Here is a 5,000-nt window from a genome sequence, read left to right as displayed (position 1 = left end):
AATTGAGAAAAAACGAAATTTGAAAGGCGATCATTATGTTGCCAGGTAGCCTTCACCTCACCTAGGCCAATTTCTCAACAACGCTTACACGTTTTTCATGCGAGGGCCTGGTCATTATGTATATATATATATATATATATATATATATATATTTATATATATATATATATATATATATATATATATTATATATACCATATGTGTATATATGTTGTGTATATATAAATAATACTTATACTGTATGTATATATGTCTTCATATATATATATATATATACTACATATATATATATATATATATACACATATATACGTGCATGCATACACACACATATGCATGTATGTATATACATACATACATACTACACATGCATATACTGTGTATAAATACATTAAATGTATACATACACATATATATATATATACATATATATATATATATATGTATATATATATATATATAAATTAATCTGACTCACGCCAGGATCGACCCTGGTCTTTTCAGGTGGAAGGCAAGGCGCTATCCCACTGAAGCCATGCGATCTAAAGTTGGAACCTGAAGACCTTTGCACCCAAAAAAGAAATTACCTGGGCAAAACTAACTGGCACATACCAGCGGTTTTCACAACTTCCCGACTCGGTTGGGAAAACTCGCTGCTATCTGGCAGTTAAAGCTTTCAATATTCACTGGTCTCAATTACTCCGGTTCCTTTCTTTTAGACTTGCGTAATCAGTGAATAGCCCTACTCCACTGAAAAATCACGACGTGAAGTCAGAAATTATTTCTATTCACACGTGATTGTGTGTTGATTATTTCTATCATATATATATATATATACATATATATATATATATATATATATATATTTATTATTACTGTTATATGGCAGCGCAGGGCAAAGAAGCGGGAAAGTTTCACCTCACTAGGCCAATTTCTCAACAACAACACACGTTTTCATTAGAAGGCTGAATCATTATATATATATATATATATATATATATATATATATATATATATATATATATATACATATATATATATATAAATATATATATATATATATTATATATTATATATATATATTGTCATTGTCATTTGATTTTCTCTTTTTAAGTATTTTACTATTTTATATATCTCTTTTTTAAGTATTTTACTTGTTTATTATTTTTGTACCCTTTTTTCCTTTCGAGTCATGCGTTTAATATAATTTTTTTCATGCTCTGTTCTTGCTTAAAAAGTATTTAGTTTCTTGTAGCTTTTCTTTATTTTATCATTTGTTTTTGTATATTTATTAATATTCCTTGTTTTTGTTACTTTGTGCTTGTTCTGTGTTTTTGGAACCACCCGTGTGCAGTTATTTATAAAGGTTGCTTCGCTATTTTTCTTCCATCCAAAGCTGCAATCTCTTGTTATTCTTTTTCTCTATTTCCAAGCCTCCTTCCTTTCCACAACCTTGCTGTCCAACCGCTCTAACTATTACCTCTTAGTGAAACTGCTAAGTTTTCTCGTAGTTTCACCTTGAGATTCCTGGACTTCGTTTCATTTTATGAACCTCTTTATCAACCTCCTGCCCATAGAACATTTTCATAAGAACATTTTCTCTCCTCTCTCTCTCTCTCTCTCTCTCTCTCTCTCTCTCTCTCTCTCTCTCGGAAAGTCTTGAAGCTATGTAAATGACACTTCCGGAAGCCTATTTTACGTTTCCTTCCGTCGCCAGGAAATCTACTTTTACCTCTTGTGCAGTTTGTTTTCTGCCTCAGATCTTGAAAGAGGTCTTCCAAGATTTACCAGAGAAAAGGGTGATTTTATTCTTGTCTATTAAAGTCAAGGGATTTCGTGTTTTTTTAATTTTTATTTTGCTCAAGTGTTTTTTTCTAATTAGTGTTCTTATTGGTAGTGCTCAAGTAGTGATATTATTATTATTATTATTATTATTATTATTATTATTATTATTATTATTATTATTATTATTATTATTATTATTATTATTATTATTATTATTATTTGTGCTTATTTAGTGGTAACAATTAAGAGTACATTATGAAAACTCCTAAACCAAGAATTCGAAGCTTTTTCTGCACACACACGTATTTACGTTTTTTGAGCTCAAACAAATAAAAATAGACATGTAGGCAGTTGCTACCTTAAGTAGTTACATTATGTCAACATAAAAATGTTTATTCTTTGGCAGATTTCTCTCTAACTCAAGGTCAGGTGTGATCCAGAGAAATAACAAGCGTGCTTAGGAGTGCTACATCACTTGGCTAACCTCTCTCTCTCTCTCTCTCTCATATATATATATATATATATATATATATATATATATATATATATATATATATATATATGAAGAGTTGAGAGTTAGTCATGTGCTTTTCTTGAACGCCATTTGCTTACACTGCCAACCCGCTCAAGACAGTGCACTTACTTTTGTTTTATTCATACATCAAATAGTTTTCGTCAGAATCCTCGTGATAAAACATTTTTCTTGCAAACATTACGGTAATTTAGTTTCTTTCTGAAATTCTCCTTTGGTCATAGAAATGAACATGGTTCGAACCGAATTATAGGTTATCAGATTCAATTAAAATTAAACACCCCCTTTTTATTAGTAGTTTGCAGTAACATTAATTAATTTCATATTTTTCATCGGCATTTCATTACACGAATTATCATCCATTTTATCTTTTGTTAGCAATTTTCACTCCTTATGAAGAACCAGCGAAGGAGAGGAACGTAACATATAAAAGAATAATTATTTATATCGGCTCTAACCGTAGGAATGCCTGCTATAAGAGAATGAGAGAACTCATAAAACTAATGGCTCTCATTCCCTCCTTTCGTAATGAGTGGTTTATTGTCTGTTCGCTTTTTTTTTTTATTGCCTCGTTTATCTCTTCCTTCTTTTGTCTTTTCTTTTCAGTCTGCATTGGTCAATAATCCTTTTATGGAGGTATTCGTTTTATCGATACTGCTGTTTTCTTTTGGGAGGCATTTGGTTGTCTGTCGGGGTATGTGTTGTGTGGGTGTGTGTGTGTGTGTGTGTGTGTGTGTGTGTGTGTGTGTGTTGGATTTGCTGGTCTCTTCTACACTCTCTTCCTCTCATCTCTCTCTCTCTCTCTCTCTCTCTCTCTCATATATACACAAAAATAAAAAGTCTCTCTCTCTCTCTCTCTCTCTCTCTTCTCTCTCTCTCTCTCTCTCTCTCTCTCTCTTCTATCACTCTCTCTCTTGTATATTCTTGCTTTCTTAATTTCTTATAATAGAAAACTCTCTCTCTCTCTCTCTCTCTCTCTACCCCTCTCTCTCTCTCTCATACTCTCTCTCTCACATTTATCATACCTCTATATTTTTGCTCTCTTTAATGCTTTTATAATAGAAAACTCTCTCTCCTCTCCTCTTCCTTTATTTATACTTCCTTCCTTTGTTATACTTCTTATTTAGTCATTTCCATTGCTTAAAAATTTATAGTTTATTCATTTCTTTGTTGTTAAGCCTCACTTTTTTTTTCGTTTCTACTGGTTCTCCCTTAATGTCCGCGGCTTAATCAAATACCCAAAGTATCCCCTTTTTGTGTCGTACTCCCATTTTCTTTTGTAGTAAAGAAAACGGGAGTCAGGGCACGTTTTTTGTTTTCTGACGCGCTGCTATTAACTATAAAGAAATTATGGCTTTCATAAGATGAAGCAAATAAAGCTTCAGTTCTTTAATCTGCTGTATTACACATGGAAGGATTGAGGGTACATTGTCTTAAACAAATAGACGGAAAGGTGATACATTGTATCATGCATTTCTTCCCTGTTTTGTTTTTCGTTCATGGAAAATGAGGCTGGTATGCTGTTCTGAAATTGTAAAGAAAAAAGACAGATTGCAAACATTTTTATGCATGGAAATTCAGGCCATTTTTGTATAAAGGTTTCGTTTTTGTGCATAGAAAATGGGGCTTTATATTTTGTAAAATGAAAAAGTACTGTGTAATTTGAATTAATTTTCTTACCATAGCTCAGATTAAGCGGATTATAATTTTTGCTCAGTTTTCCAAGTAAACATTTCATGTTTATTATTTTTTCTTACAGAGAAGATTAGTTAGTTTTCCCTGAGAAGGATTTTTTGTTGTTGCTCTGCCGTATAACGAAATAATGATTTTATGTCTGTTTCTTATTTTTCCTCCCAATTAAAGGTGGTTCATTTTTCCTGAGAATGAAATAAGATTTTTAATTCTTACTAGGTATTTTTGTAATAAAAATTTTCCTGAGAATGAAATAAAATTTTCAATTTTAATAAGTATTTTTCTAGTAAAAATTTTTCAGAGAATGAAATAAAAATTTTGAATTCTTACTAGTAAAAGTTTTCCTGAGAATGAAATTAAATGTTTATCTTACTAGTAACATTTTTTAATTCTTACTAAGAATTTTTGTAATAAAAGTTTTCCTGAGAATGAAATAAAATTTTAAATTCTTGATAAGTGTTTTTTAATAAGAATTTTCCTGAGATTTAAGTAAGATGCTTTATTCTTACTAGGTATTTTTTAAGTAAAAAATATAAAGATGTTATGAGAAATCGTCCGCCCGGTGTTTATGACTCTAATTACGTGATCAGAAGTAGCTGGAATAATCAGTGTTCGTTTAATTCAAGCTGCGAGGTTTGTGATCTATCTCCCCGAGCCGGCAGATTCTTGATGACTCCCAATGAATTAATTATTCAGTAGTTCACTCACCCCTTTAATTTCTCGGATGATCGTTAAACTCCCAAAGGGTTCTCTCTTTAATTAGGCGGGATCGGTTGGTCTTTCGTTAAAGATATTTCAGTCCTATATGTATATTTTTATTTAGTTTTTTTTATAAGTTTAATTCGTTGGTTGGGTCTATTGGCTGTTTTTGTTTCAGTGTATTTATTGGGGATTTTCCTGTTTATTCCTTATACATCTGCGAGTTTTTACATCCACTGAATTTCATCTATCTGCAAAACTTATTTTCTGTGTATCATATAACCTTCCTTCT

This window comes from Macrobrachium rosenbergii, chromosome 56, assembly GCF_040412425.1.
Source record: "Macrobrachium rosenbergii isolate ZJJX-2024 chromosome 56, ASM4041242v1, whole genome shotgun sequence".
NCBI lineage: Eukaryota > Metazoa > Arthropoda > Malacostraca > Decapoda > Palaemonidae > Macrobrachium > Macrobrachium rosenbergii.
This window is presented reverse-complemented; position numbering follows the sequence as displayed.